Source organism: Mustela erminea, chromosome 3, assembly GCF_009829155.1.
Source record: "Mustela erminea isolate mMusErm1 chromosome 3, mMusErm1.Pri, whole genome shotgun sequence".
In the NCBI taxonomy this organism is placed as follows: Eukaryota; Metazoa; Chordata; class Mammalia; order Carnivora; family Mustelidae; genus Mustela; species Mustela erminea.
This window is the reverse complement of record NC_045616.1, coordinates 150,726,996-150,741,895: the sequence shown is the minus strand read 5'-3', so window position 1 is coordinate 150,741,895 and position 14,900 is coordinate 150,726,996. Positions and strand designations below refer to the sequence as shown.

General features: G+C 45.2%; 1 protein-coding gene and 1 long non-coding RNA gene across 3 annotated transcripts in view; both read left to right on the top strand.

Moving 5' to 3' along the window:
* The first annotated feature begins 208 nt into the window (after nt 1–208).
* Nucleotides 209–6,279, top strand: LOC116587042. Its single transcript, XR_004284274.1, has 3 exons — nt 209–309; nt 5,936–6,061; nt 6,191–6,279. It is a non-coding gene; the product is annotated as an uncharacterized LOC116587042 (long non-coding RNA).
* Nucleotides 6,280–13,600: 7,321 nt separating this feature from the next.
* The window catches only part of BASP1 (brain abundant membrane attached signal protein 1), a 54,828-nt gene continuing 53,528 nt past the window's right edge, over nt 13,601–14,900 (top strand). Inside the window, exon 1 of one of the 2 annotated variants that reach the window (XM_032337726.1) lies at nt 13,601–13,694. The gene's annotated coding sequence lies outside the window, so the exon portion shown is untranslated. Of the gene's footprint in view, nt 13,695–14,256; nt 14,483–14,900 lie in introns of those variants that run through there. The other variant, XM_032337724.1, reaches the window with a different exon arrangement.

Here is a 14,900-nt window from a genome sequence, read left to right as displayed (position 1 = left end):
GTTAGCATTTACATTATTATGGCCATATAAATATGGTTTACCATCGACTCAACCAGAGTAGATGAGTTCATTTCTTTTTACAAACTTGTTTTTTCTAAAGTTACCACATTTTCTCATTTGCTCTATTGTCTCTGAAATTATATTTGTTTTTTAAAGAGATTTATTCATCCATTTGAGAGAGAGAGAGAGACAGAGAGAGATCATGAACAGGAGGGAGAGAGAATCTCAAGAAGACTGCACTCAGCTTGGAGCCAGATATTGACAGATTGATCCCAGGACTCCAAGATCACGACCCAAGCCAAAACCAAGGTCAGACACTCAGCCAGTTGTCCCTGAAACTGTATTTGTTTTATTTCTAAGTGTTCTCAAACAAATAGCAAGTGTCTTTCAGTATTATCTTCCCAATTTTGCTGGAAGACCTTCCCCTCACAGATTTTGTTCATCTGCTCTAATCTGCTCTAATCTGGCCTGGGTCAGCTGATGTCTGAATTCATAGCACCGTTGTTACCCTGTGACTTCACTTTGACCCTGTCCTATGCTGGACATCCTTCTTTTTGGATTCTATGTCCCACTCTTCCTTAGTTTTAACCTTCATTCTGATACGGTCTTTAAAAGTCTGAAAATATCTGTTGTACTCTTATTTTTGGGTGGGTAGATTGGCTGGGTATAAAATCATGGATTGAGAATAATTTTCGTTTAAAAATGTGAAAGTTTTATTTTCTTACTTCTAGTATTTTCATTCTGATTCCTGATTCCATTTGTTGGGTTCCTCTCTGGAAGGTTCTGGCATCTTCTCTTTATCTCGGGGGTTCTGGTATTTTGAGATGATGTGTTTGTTTGTTGTGATCTTTTCATTTACTGTGCTAGGCATACAGTGTGCCTTTTTAATTTGGAGACTTGTGATTCTCAGTGCTGGGGAAAATGTTCTATAATGTCATTGATAATTTATTCCTTTCTGAAATTTCAGAAAAATTAGACCTCTTGTTTTGAAACTCTCTCTTTCCTTTCCTTTCCTATTTTCTATTTCTTGATATTTTTGCTTTACTTTCTAGGATCTATTCCATATTATAGTCTAAACTTCTGTTGAAATTATACCTTGGTTATATTTAATTCCCAAGAAGTCTCTCTTGCTTTCTGATGTTTGTTGCATATCTATCTTCCTGTTCCTTTTTTTTTTTTTTTAAGATTTTATTTGACACACACACACACAGAGAAAGAGAGAGAGAGAGAGATATCACAAGTAGGCAGAGAGGCAGGCAGAGGGAGAGGGGATTATCAGGCTCCCTGCTTAGCAGGGAGCCTGATGTGGGGCTCAATCCCAGGACTCTGAGATCATGACCTGAGCCAAAGGCAGAGGCTTAACCCACTGATCCACCCAGGTGCCCTATCTTCTTGTTTTTATTTTATAACTAAATTGTCTTCCCTGAGAGCTCTGAGGGTACACACAGCACATATACATCCATTCCTGCTTTACTGCTACATCCTCTGGAGTCCTCCCTCTCAGTCTCCAAATCATGTTGCAAGTTTTCTTAAATACCTGATGATTCTTGGTTGTCCTTTTATAATTAAAACCAAGATACTTGAAAGTGATTTGTAAATTGTGTGTGTATGGATAGACCTGTAAAAAGTGGACTTCAAAACAGGTGCCAAACTAAAATTTGGGCTAGGGAGCACACTTTTCATTAGAGACCCAGCTCCCTAGAGAGGCTTCTGATCTCTTGTTTGGGGGCAGGATTTTCCTGGCTGTGGCCTTCTGGCATCAGGTTCTTGGAAGTGGGCTGAGTAAACTACATCATTAAACTGGCTTTCAGTGAATTCCCTTATTTTAAGGTCTGTGCCTCACATTATGTACTTATCAGTAATAACTAGATTGGCACTGCTTGAGATCATTTCTTTAGGGCACATTTCCAGCCAAGGGTGTGGGGACTGGGGAGCATGGAGGCAGTTGTCTCTACTGAAAGACTGAGAGGAAATCTGGGAGTGTGTTCATCTACATAGAAATGTTCAACTAATCTCCTGCACTGCCCTCTACTTTGGGTGTCTCCACATCCAAATGTTGGACCGTTGAAGGTTCTGTTGAGAAAACTGGCTTCCAAAACTTCCCATGAAGGATTTACAGTTTACCCCCCCCTTTTTTTTAATTAAAGGGGCCAATCACAGAAGTATCGTTGTGAATCATCTGATGGGGTGGAATTTGTGATGCTTGATCTGAGTTGAGTCAATGGGAACAGCAAAGCCGGATCTATGTCACAGTTAACCGGCAACTGTCCAAGACTGTCTTAAGAACACGAAGTTGTCGGGGCACCTGGTGGCTCAGTTGGTCAAGTGTCTGCCTTCAGCTTGGGTCAGGATGCCAGGGTCCCAAGATCCAGCACCATGTCAGGCTCCTGGCTTTTGTGTGTGTGTGTAGGAGTGTTGGGTTCTGCTTCTGCCTCTCCCTCTGCTGCTCCTTCGGCTTGTGCTTTCTCTCTATAAATAAATAAATAAAATCTTAAAAAAAAAGTCACCCGTTCTCTGGTTTTAGCCTTTATCATGCGCTAACAATTTGCCAAGTGGGCGACACTGTGTATTCTTTAACGAGCCTGCCACCTTGTGGTGACTTGGAAAATCATACTTGGCAAAATGAGTGCTTGGCTGTACATTTCCCTCAGTAAGTACTTTTTGAGCCCGGAATGAGAACCAAACACTGCTCTGGGTACTGCGCTTGCAACAGCAGATGAAGTGGACAAGAATCCCCACCCTCCTGGAGCTTGTGTGTTACAGCACAAAAACTTGGGTATATAAGTTAGAATTTGGAAATGTGGTCAACCTTTGTAACTTGCAGACGTAATATCCTACTTACATAGGTGCTCATCTTCCCTTGATGTTCGCTCATCTTCCTTATATGTTATCTGAGTGTGACACGTCCTTGCTGCTATAAAGGCCAACTTGTCCCTCTTCTATTCTCTGGGTCCAAACACCTCTTGCCTTCTCAAGGACTCAGGGACTTTGCGTCTATTATAAACCCCTCTTTCTCCAACATTCGCAAAGGCTGCTTCCCCCCTTGCTATGTCCTCCAATATGTACACATGCTCAGTGGCTTCCAGTTAAAAAAGTCTTTCCTTAATCCCAAATCGTCTCTGGCTAAAGCTATGTTTCTCTGCTTCCCATCACAACAAAGCATCTCAAAAGTTTTGTTTTTATCTCTCGTGCCCACAGGAGGTTTGTGTGCCTTGCTTATTGCTGAATTCTCAGCACTCAGGAATTGTTTGTTTAGTAGGTGGTTGATCAATATGTTTAATTTGCCTGTGAACTCATATAGTAATAATGGCAGCTCCCACCCTGCCCTAGTCTAGGGGCAATCGGGATTTTGTAAAACAGAAGCCGAAAGACCATTACGTTGAAGAGGGTCCTGCTTGGCACACGGGAAGGTTTTTAATCTTACAGCTCCCCAGTTTGTAAAAGGAGGACTGCACTCTCTTGGAAGTGACAGTTATATGGCTGCCTTGGGGTGAGATCTAATTGGTAGTGGTATGTGAGTATAATACTCTAAATAATGTTTTGGCCATGAGACAAATTCCGTCAAGAGTCAATGGTGATTTATTAGTGAAGTCCACACTGTTGTGGGAAGTGACATTGGCTGTACGTTCTTGGACAACTTGGCTCCTTCCAGTTCTAAATGTGAGCAGTGATTTGAAAAGACAGAATCTTGGGGGCCCCTGGATGGCTCGGTTAGTCGAGCATCCAACTCTTGATTTAGGCTCAGTTCATGGGGTCGTGGGATCCAGCCCTGCATGGGGCTCTGCGCTGGGCGTGGAGCCTGCTTGAGATTCTCTCTCTCCCTCTGCCCCTCCCTCTCCCTCTCGTCCTTTAATAATAAAAAATAAAAATAAATTAAAAACAAAGACAATCTCAGCACATTGCTGCATTTTAGATTTCAGCTAGACTAAAACCTTTGAGCAGTTCTCAGCATTTAATTACAGAGTAAGAATTAAGCTCAGACTCAGAATTACAAACTTCAATCTCTAGAGTAAATCTAAGATAAATGGACATGGATTTGCATCTATTTTATTTAACTGGAGTTCATCTGCTCTCCCGTATCATGAAGGAAAAGTTTTTTTATTGTATAATATTTAAAAACATCACTTTCCGAAAAATGTCCTGCACTAAGTGATGTTAATTATGCTTAATATTTTATTTCCATTTGAATGTGTTATCTTTCCTTCTCTTCTGGATGACTGACTTCATTTGCTTTCTTTTCCCTCATTTTGCTTCTCCACAAAGGGGTAATTCCAGACTAGACTGGCAAATATGTCAAGCTATATTTCAATTACTGGGACAGTAAATGTGAAGTTAATGAGATTAAAATACAATAAGCCTCAGAAGTGAGTGTAAGCCCCTTTTAAAGGAAATCAGGATTGAATGCAAATCTTCATCACCTTATGTGTCAGTCATAAATGTTCTGGGTCCATGAAAAAACATCTGAATGGATTTAGAGACTTTGAAGAATGTAGAGTTTATCATAGTGAAAAGAAAATGACTTGAGAATATAGACCATTCATATGACGTTCTGCATGTAGCATGTTAAAAAAATTGCAGAGCTCCTTTTTTTGCTTGCATTTATTTGTTGCTCCAGAATAATATTTTAAGGCAAATAAATAAAATTTAAAAATTAAAATTAAATGAAATTAATTAAATAAAATTAAAAAAAATGAAAGAAGGCATATGAAAAATCTAAATTTGTGAAAGGAAACTTTAAATTTACTTTATTACAGTCTAGGGGTGAATTTTTTTTTTATTTTTTTATTTAAAGATTTTTATTTATTTATTTGATAGACAGAGAGAGATCACAAGTAGGCAGAGAGGCAGGCAGAGAGAGAGAGGGGGAAGCAGGCTCCCCGCCGAGCAGAGAGCCCGATGTGGGGCTCGATCCCAGGACCCTGAGATCATGACCTGAGCCGAAGGCAGAGGCTTAAACCACTGAGCCACCCAGGCGCCCCTCTAGGGGTGAATTTTGCAGGGGTGGGCAAATTGTAGCCGCTGTGTCAAAACTGACCTGCCACAGGTTTTATAAATAAAGCTTTACTGGAACACAGCCATGTCCATTTGTTTTCAGATTGTCTATGGCTGCTTTCCCGCCAACGTGGCAGGGTTCAGCAGTGGCAACAGAAATCTCATGGCTTGCAAAACCCAAAATAGTCACTGCTTGGCCTTTTTGGGAAGAAGTTTATAAACTCCTGCCCTAGACTGTAAGCTTCTCCATTATACTGTATATTTCCGAGGGCAAGGACTCTGTGTTTAAACTTGGTTTTTAATTCCTCTTAAAAAAGTATCTGTACTTTTGACATGATCAGTTAATAACAGCTTGAAGAAATATGGCATAAAATAGAGATCTATGCAAGCAGTCATATTTTAAAGATCGTATAGCAGTAGTTCCATGTGCTTAGGTCAATCCTATTTTTCTCAGCCCTTGGAGAACGGTTGTGTTCTCTGCTTCTCTGCCCTCCCCGGGGATCTGAGCCTGCCTCACCCCCTGGGCAGGGACATCAAGCTTACCACCTTCCTTCCCAGATCTCCTCCTGGGGTTTCCCTGGAGCCACTTAAGGAAGCGGAGCGTCCATCCAGCTGGCCGATGCGGAAACCCCGCTCTCAAAACTCTTCCCCGTGGCCCCTTCCGTCCCAGTGCTTCTGGCCTCTGCAGCTTCCAGCTGGCAATTCGCAGGCCTGGAGCAGATTTTAAGTAGCTGCCCAAAAGATGGAGGGAGTGGGGGAGGGGGTGGGGGACGGGAGGTGTAAGGAGGGGCTGGTGGGTGGCCGACTGCCAGGCTCCCATAGCGCCCCTGCGGGCAGAAATGGAAGAGCCCTTGGCTGGGCCAAAATACAGATGCTGAAAAAAGGAAGGTGAAACCTTAGAATACAAGTATTTCGTCTCACTCTTCTGTCGCTATAACCCTAGAGAAGTCCATTTGGCGCTGCAGCATTCGCTTCAAGTTCACACCAAAACGTAGAAGAAACTAAAGAGAGGGACGAAGAACTCCTTCATGGCCATCTCCAAGTCCCCTAGGACCCCTGGGCTCCCCACGTTGGAAACCTTTGCTTGAGACTCAAAGGGAGAGGCTGCTGCAGAGTCTGGGAGAGGGGTGGGTGTGGTTCAGGGGTGCCTGGTTAGCTCAGTTAAGCGTCTGATTTTTCGGCTTGGGTTTGATTTCAGGGTCTTGGGACTGAGCCCAATATTGCGCTCCAGGTGCAGTAAGGAATCTGATTAGGATTCTGTGTCTCCCTCTCCCTGTCCCCACCTCCCTCTCCGTCTGTCCCCACCCCCCCCCCATGGTCTCTCTCTCCTCCTAAAAAATAAATAAATTGATTTAAAAATACTATATAATTATTATATTTCCAGAATTACTTTTTTAAAATTATATTTCCAGAATTATGCACGCACGTATTTGTGGGGGAGACAGGCAGAGGTAAAGAGCCTCAAGCGACTCCACACCCAGGGCAGAGTCTAACCAGGGGCTCGACCCCACCCCAAGACCATGGCCTGAGCTGAAATCAAGAGTCAGACACTTAACGGACTGAGCCACTCAGGCACCCCCAGAACTCAGAATTAAAAGATGTATGATAAAATCCAGAATTTTCATTTTCAGAATTGTGATATGATGGCTTGTGGAGTTTGATGTCCTAGATGGCCTTGTGAGAAAATTTCTGTCTCCTGTGAAAAATCATTATTGAAAAATTGTCCTTTAAGTAATTCACTCTCCTTTACATAAAGGACTACATCGATATGTTCCTCTGAAAGCCGATTGCTTGGAAGATTTGTCCCTCTCCATACATTGCAAACATTTCCTTTTTAGATGACAGTTAGTAGTCCATACTATTTTGACTTCCTTTTCTTGGCTGCCAGGAAGCTTAGAGCTAAATTTCTTGTGCAAACATAGAGGGACACCATGTGCTACGGGCTTCCCCTACAGACACCCGTGCTCTCCCGCTCTCCCTAACTGACGCCTTAGTTTACTCCTTCCTTAATGACTCTGTTGGTGGTCTTGTAACATCAGCTTCTTTAGGACACATTTTTCTGGGTGTGTTTCATGAAGTGGCTGCGGGATTTAAATAAATTTTCTTGTATAATCCTCAGGCTAACCCAGTGAAGTTGGAAATATGTCCGTTTTCCAGATGAAAAGACTGAGACTAAAAAAGATGAAGATCTGAGCTCAAACTCATAAAGCCAGAAAGCAGAGGCAGTTAGGTCTTAGAACCATTCATACCTAAAGATCAAGCTGGTCTGCCGCGTCTCCTATACCTGTTTCAGCCAAGTTCAACAGAGGTCAAAAAGAACTGGTCTGTAAGAATAAAGTCAATCTTCCCACTGAAAAGTCATCAAAGGGATGACTAGAGGACTTTTATCAACAGAACCGAAAATAACCCTTTCATAGGAGACAGACTGTTACATCAGATGAAACCCATACAGTGAATCAACATTAAAAAAAAAGTCTCATCCTGTCCCTAATTAAATACAGGCAACTTAAAAATATCTTGCACCTGTGAAAAGTTGTAAACTGTATTGGGGTTGGATCTCTGGAGAAATGAATTCCCTTTGTTTCTTCTGGGTGCCATGATGTTTGTTTAATTTTCCTGGAGGACAGAACCATAAAAATCAGCATAGTATGATGTATGGGTTCCATTTCTAGAAACTTAAAACCGAGAAAATATTTCAAAAGATGAGAACTGTGTGTTTAGAGTTGTCCCAGCAGCACTGTCAGGAGTAAGAAACAAAAAGGAGGGTAACTGGCCTTCGTAGAAGATACGAGGCTTAAGTGATTTCGAACCAGCAGCAAGGCTATTTACGTAATAGAAGATCACTCAGATACACAGACGTAGAGAAAACAGAGTGTCGGGTGTGATTATGGGACCATCGACAAAACAAGTAAGTTCATATATAGTAAGGGCTAACGCTAGGCTAACATCTTGTCCCTGCAATCACCTCAAAAGCTGGGGAGGGGTGCTTTTTGGAAGCGGGGTAGACTGGGGCGGGGTTTCCTAGAGACCTGGTCTCCCAGCCGAAAGGGGGGAGAGTCAGGCCACATTCTTCATCGAAATCAAAGCACTCATTTAAAGGTGAGGAAGCAGAAAGATACAAGGAGGAGAAGTATGGTGTTAAAAAAAAAAAACACAGCAGGAATGCTGCTGAGAAGGCAATCCCCGAGTGCTGGTTTCTTGGCGCAGCACAGGTCTCCCGAGCAACACACCAAATTATATACTCTGAGTCCACAATAATAAGTGGTCACTGCAAAAGTACTCGTTTAACACACAAGTGTGTAACATGTTAGAAAGCTGAGCAACCCTCCACCCACTTCTGAAATGACACCAGCTCTCAGTGGGGGATGCTGGTAACTGTTGGGGCGAAGATCCCACAGAATTTTCCCACGTATTCAGTAACAGTGCAATGGCACAATACCTCCTGTACTGTTCAGCAACTTGCTTTAGTACTTGAGAAGAAGTTTTTGACATCTTTCTTTGTGCTTGATTTTGATCAAATGAATATTTTAATTATAATGAAACTGTTTTTCTTTTTTGTTCCAAGTCCTTTGGTAACACTGATGCTTTAAGACAGGGACCATGATGCTTTGTGTCAAGTACCCTAGCTCAGAAATCATTCTGACATTGAGATGACCTTATCTGGGTCGGAGATTGCTGTGCTCCAGACACAAGGCGGTCATGGCATCTATCTGAGGATTTTAGGGAGTCTATCCAAAAAGCAGAGTTGGCTAAATATATTGGAATTTGGACAATATTTGCACTTGGAGAAGAAGGCAAGGCAGGATCTTTTAATTAATTTATAACCAAAAATATGCATCCTCTGCATTCTGTTTGGCAACTTGCTTTTGCACTTAGCAATTTATTTTCGGCACCGTTCCTTGCATCTGAGTTGAAGTAAAACTATTTTAATTGCCAGTAGGAGCTGATCTGAGAGTAGAGGCAGGTAGTAACAAGGAATGGGCTAGACCTCAGGCTCATGCTATTTAATACTAGAATCTCTTCCGTCTCACTTATTCAAAAGTAGAGCCATGTGAATAATTGTTCTACAACATTCTTTACGCTATTTAAAACTAACTTGTTCTTTGAAGGTTTTAACAGGCGATTATGGGGGAAGGGCAGCCAAAGAATTAGGAAAACAGGACTGTTTTCCTAAGACTGAGGCCCCTCTGCTTTCATACCCTGCCCTATGTCTGTAGAAACAGGTGGGCACCGTCTAGAAAAAGCCCTTGTATGTGAGTCAAGCAAACACCCTTTATCATTGATTCGATGTATTTCCTGAATAGAAAATGCAGGTGAATAGAAAAGTATCTGGGGGCCCATGGGATGGCAGTGGGGGAGGGGGGCAGAAATCACAGTGTTCAAAAGGGAGAAGGGAGTTGGAATGGGAACAATTTAGGTGGAGTATGAGGTTTTGTTTTTGTTTTTTAGATTTTTTTTTTTTTTTTTTTTTAAATCTGCCTTTTGACAGAGGGCCAAAGCCAGCTTGCTCCTTCCAGTTCGAGTCTGATGCTTTGTAGTAAATACATGCTTGCTCGGGTTTCCGAGCTAACGTTTTACAGGACTGGAAGGGGAGGCTGAAAGTGGGAAGCCAGGTGAAGTCGTGTTCTTCCAGTTCCTCAGCGTGTAGGGACAGAGACTGGAATTCAAAATCCCCGAGGTTAATTTTCAGCACTGCTCTCGAAGCGACTGCTCTGATTTGTGTTCCAGTCAAGGAAGGTCATCAGGGAAGGGCTCAGGGTGCATGGTGGGCCCCTGCTAAGAGGAAAATCTCTGCACCGCGTTCGTCTACACCCCACTGCCGGCTAGACACCCTGACCCACAGCAAGGGGCGGGCCCCCGTGCGGAATGTGCTCTTAAAACAAATCAAGTCTTTTCCAACTTCATGCTCTTTTTAACCAGGGTTTTCCAACCTTGTCATTATGGGCATTTTAGACTGGGTAATTGCGGGTTCTGGGGCTGTTCTGGGGGTACCGTAGGATGCTTAGCAGCAATGCTGATTTTTACCCATTAGATGCCAGGAGCACTTAACCCCCTTGCACCTTCTTCTCCCAAATGCCTCTAGATATTGCCAGCTGTGCTCTGGGGAGCAAAAGGGCATCTGCTGGAGAACCACTGATGGACACAAAGGAAGGCCTTTCACTTGGGTATGTGAATGGTGAGGTTGTGATCATGGGAGGGTTGGAGGGTAGGACGAGAGAAAGATGAAATGCATTTACAGATTCCAATATTTTCCTTTGATTAAAAATCATAAATATATTTCAGGGGGAACCAAAGCTGTACAATTTTGTATGTCACTTTGGCTGTCTGGCCTTTATAAAGCTTGCAGTTTGAAGGTCAGGTCTTTGAGCATTTACAGAGATTCCCTTATCCACCCAGTCCTTAGGCACAGAGCTGAACTGATCAAATCCTCTGTGGGGGTCTCAGAGGGCTTGGGTGACCACAGTGGCCTTGAGCAGGAGCTAGCCAGAAAGACATCAAGCAAATACAGCTGGGGTAACACAAATGATTGCATGTCACCATGCTTTTGTTTCACTCATGTTGGTTCATCTCTTTTATTTGGGGTCTTAATTCTTTTTACTATTTAGGAGAAAGGGAAGGGGAAGTGAGGAAGATGCCAGGCCTGGGTGGCTGATGTGAGAGGTCCAGGAGCGGCGGGCGAGGTCTGGAGGGGAGATGAGGTCTACTTCCTACTCTCTTGCACACTGGATAGCAATTTGGAAAGCTGAAGACACGCTAAAATTCTTGGAAACTGACTAGTAATTTAGGTGACAATGTATCCATTATATTGCAAGCAATTCTTAGGCAAATCTTTCAGGAAAAATCAGTAGTCACTGGATACCTCCTCTTTCGGATGAGTAGTTTCATAATGCACCTTATCTTTCACCGAAGCAAATCATTCAGGCAATTGAAAATGACAATAGAATTCATTTTACAACCCAGAAAGTACAGGTTTGTTTATTAAAAATATATCCATTCCATTGGGAGAGTAAAGCAGTTTTTATTTTCATGAGTCTCATGTCAAACAGGTAATTAAATTTGTCATAAATTGCACCTTGAACGTATCCATCCCAGTCGTTAGTTTAGGATCTAAGCAGCTAGTGATGTCCACAATGGTTAATGTTAACAACTTCTTTTTTTTTTTTTTTTTTAAAGATTTTATTTATTTATTTGACAGAGAGAGATCACAAGTAGGCAGAGAGGCAGGCAGAGAGAGAGAGAGAGGGAAGCAGGCTCCCTGCTGAGCAGAGAGCCCGATGCGGGGCTCGATCCCAGGACCCTGGGATCATGACCTGAGCCGAAGGCAGCGGCTTAACCCACTGAGCCACCCAGGCGCCCTGTTAACAACTTCTTTTAAACTCCAGAGCTTCAAATGCTTATTCATGAATTCCCTAAGTGTGTGTTTATAAAATTTTTCAAGAGCATGCACCTTAATAATGTAAGACGTTAGAAAAATGACTAAAAATCAGATTAAAAACATCACCATATTGGATTTTATGTAGTAATGGATTGAGATGAAACATTTCGGTCATCATGTGATACATGAGTACAAATTCTGGGATTAATAAATAGCCCTATCAACCAATTACATCATTGTTTCATTAAAGAAGAATTCCTTAAAAAAATCCTTTAAAAGGACAACTAGATCTGATGGGAGATAAAATTGACAAGACACAGTCTCACTGGAGTAAGCTTCTGCCTTCCATTTCTATAGTAACCTGTGATCTGTTTTCCAATCACTCCTTTGAAAGGCTTGTTTTCTCCATCAGGAACATTTGACCAGAAGCACTGAAGGTAACAAACATTTCTTTCTGTATTGTTTTTTTTTTTTTTTTGAAAAATTGGACTAAGGAAAAATAGAAGATAACATTCAGAGGCCACTCACACAAACACAACAGGAACTTATTATTAGTTTGTGGATGACTGACATTATCTGAAAGATCACAGAGTTTAAAACTGAATATTAATGAAATGACCATTCAGATATCCTAACAAATACATTCAGTAAATGTCTTGAGCTTTAATAAAATCGCTACTGCTCATTTGATTTGGTAAAGTAAGAACTTAGAGGCCTGCTTGGGATGACCTAAAATTTTACAGCCCAGCAGTTTTCAAACTGCAGTGATTTTTGCCTCCCAGGGGACATGTGGCAATATCTGGAGACATTTTTGGCTGTCCCAGCTCGTGTCACGCTAGTGGTGGTGGTGATGGTATGTGTCGCACGCAGGTATACTCACTACTGGTAACTAGTGGTTAGAGGCCAGCAGTGAGGCAAGCATCCAACAGAGCCAGGACAGTACCCCCCCCACCCCCCACCCCCTCCAAAATAAAAAATTACTGGCCCCAAATAGGAGGTTGAGAAAACCAATATATAGCCTCACAAATGCTGTTCTAGAATGAGGGACATATATCGAACATATGAAATTATTGAGCGTAAATGTTCAAATATATAAAATGCTTTGGAGGCGACCCTAGTTGAAATTTTCTTCCCTGCTCTTGTACCATATTTACTTCTTTGCTATTTCATTTAAGTGGCAAAAAAAAAAAAAAAAAAAAAGGAAAGGAAAAAATTGGGGGAAAAAACCTACATAGAAACAAAATCACCATTTTTAAAAATCCACTTTTGGTTAAGAAGTGAACATTTCCAGCTTGCACGTGTTTAATTTGCTGTGGTCATATATGAACTGTAAATATCCATTCAGTGCCGTAGTCTAGTGTTTCCCCTGCATAATTTCTAGCAAAGTTGAAGTATTGGGTTGACACTAAATTTAAAACTTAGTTAAGTTCTGTTAAGTTTTTTCCCATTAATTAAAAACGAACTTACCTTTCCTCAGTGGAATGCGGACGCACTTGCCTTTGGCAAGTGCCAAATTTGCCTTTTAAATATGGTGGCATTTTGTCTTCTTGATTCTGGAGGAGAACCTGACCCCCAAATCCACGCACAGGTCAGGGGCGCGATCCACCTTGAAGGAGGACTTGCAACTCCACCGCTTTCTTTGCTGGGGTGCTGGCAAACAGGAAAGCAATCCAAGCACAGCCAGAGGGCGCCAAAATGCCGCAAATAAAAGTTCCAAAGGTTCAGATGGTTGAGGGAAGGTAAAATTGGCTTTTGTCTAATGAAACAGCTGCGGTTGTAAGCGTTGTCGTGTTATTTTTCGCATTTGCTTCTTGCCAACAGATAAGCAAGGTGGGCATGCAACGCCACCCTGACGGTTATTTTATGTCCCGGTGTTAAAGTGGCAGTGCCTGAAGCCACTGGCACGTCGTAGGTGGTTGGCCACGGCTTTGACCTGTGCGCTTCTAGGCGGCCCGGGAAGGGTTGTCTCCACTATCCCAGTCTTCCCGGGAATTGGTTGCCCCTTTTAAAGCACAGACATAGAACACCGACGGTTCCTTTCCTCGGGCTCTTGTCCTTTCTCCTTCCTCGCCAAGTCCCGAGAGCATTCTTGCAGGGGCACGCCGCCCGCCCCACTAGGGTGGACCTCGGCGGTCGCGCTAGTCCCCAGCCGCAGACCTCCAGGCTCAGCCCAGCGTGCGAAGGCGCCGCCTGCCCAGCTCGTCTGGTCCGCGGGGGCGCCGCCCGGACTTGCCTGCCGTTAGCCGCCACCCTCAACCCCGAGGACGTCTGCCTTGATGGGCTGAGGGGAGCCACCAGGTCACCCTCACCCTCACCGCCCGTCCAGGTATCGCAATCTCAGGCGGACGTCGCGCGCGAGCGGCATTGGGGTGCTGCGAAGGGTAGCAGGTGGCAGGGGGCGTCATTCATCACCTCGAGGCAGCCCCTTAAAACTGAGCGAGACGGAGCACTTCCTATCAAACCATTCCAAAGGGGGTTGAGAGGGAGAGAAAGAGAAGAGACAAGTGCCCACAGACAGCCCTGGCGCGGCGGGGGAGGGGAGGCGGCGCAGGGCTGGGTGGGTGGGTGGGGGGGCGCGGGAAAGGACAGGACAGGATGAGAGGGAGGAGAGGGAGGTGGGGAGGGAGTGGGAAGCCCTCCTGGAGGGCAGATGAACCGGCAGGAGGGACGGGGGACGGAGGGGAGGGGAAGGGGAAAGGGGGACCACCGGGACGTAAGGAGGGGAGCGGGATGGAGGGCAGTTGAAGGGAGGCGGGCGGGGCCCGGGATGGGGGGGAGAGGAGGGAAGGGGAGGGGAGGGGAGGGAGGCGGGCGGGGTACGCGGGAGGAGGGAGGCTGGGCGGGCGGACGCGCCGGGGGAGGGCGCTGGGCAGGAAGGGGAGGGGGAGCGCGAGCGCGAGAAATGCAGAGGCTGCAGCGGCGGCGGCGGCGGCAGTAGCGGCAGCGGCGACGGCGGCGGCGGCAGCGCTCCAACTCGCTCCTCGCTCCGGGCTCCGCCGTCGAGCCGGGGAGAGAGCCTCCGCCTGCGGCCAGGCACCGGCCGGACGACGCCTGCGACCCGGGCCCCTCGGCGGCACCGCGCTCACTCAGGGGCGGCACAGGCACCCAGAGCCGGTAAGGAGGCGCGCCCCAGCGGCCCCGCCGCCCCCGCGGACCCGGGGTGCCGTCAGCCCGGGGGCTCCGTGCGCCGCCGCCCCACCTCGAGGCCCTTTGTTCTCTCCGCGCCGCGGCCGGGGGCGTAGGGCGCTGCGGGCCGGATTAGACGGCGCCCATCGTGGGGACCCTCCGCGAGGCTCCTGCCGCACTTCGGGGATTCGGGGGGATGGGGACCCCCGAGGTGGGTGGCTTCAGCCTCTTGCAGGGTGGGAAGGGTGTGGGGGTGGCGAGTCTGCTGAACGGAGTTGGGGGGTGGGTAGCGGGAGGGAAGCTGCTCGTTAAGGAGGAAATTGGCGAATGCGAAGCCCTTTAAACGCACTGAGTCCCGAAGAGACGGTTTTGTGCGGCCGAAGGGAGCGTATCTGTCATCGGAACC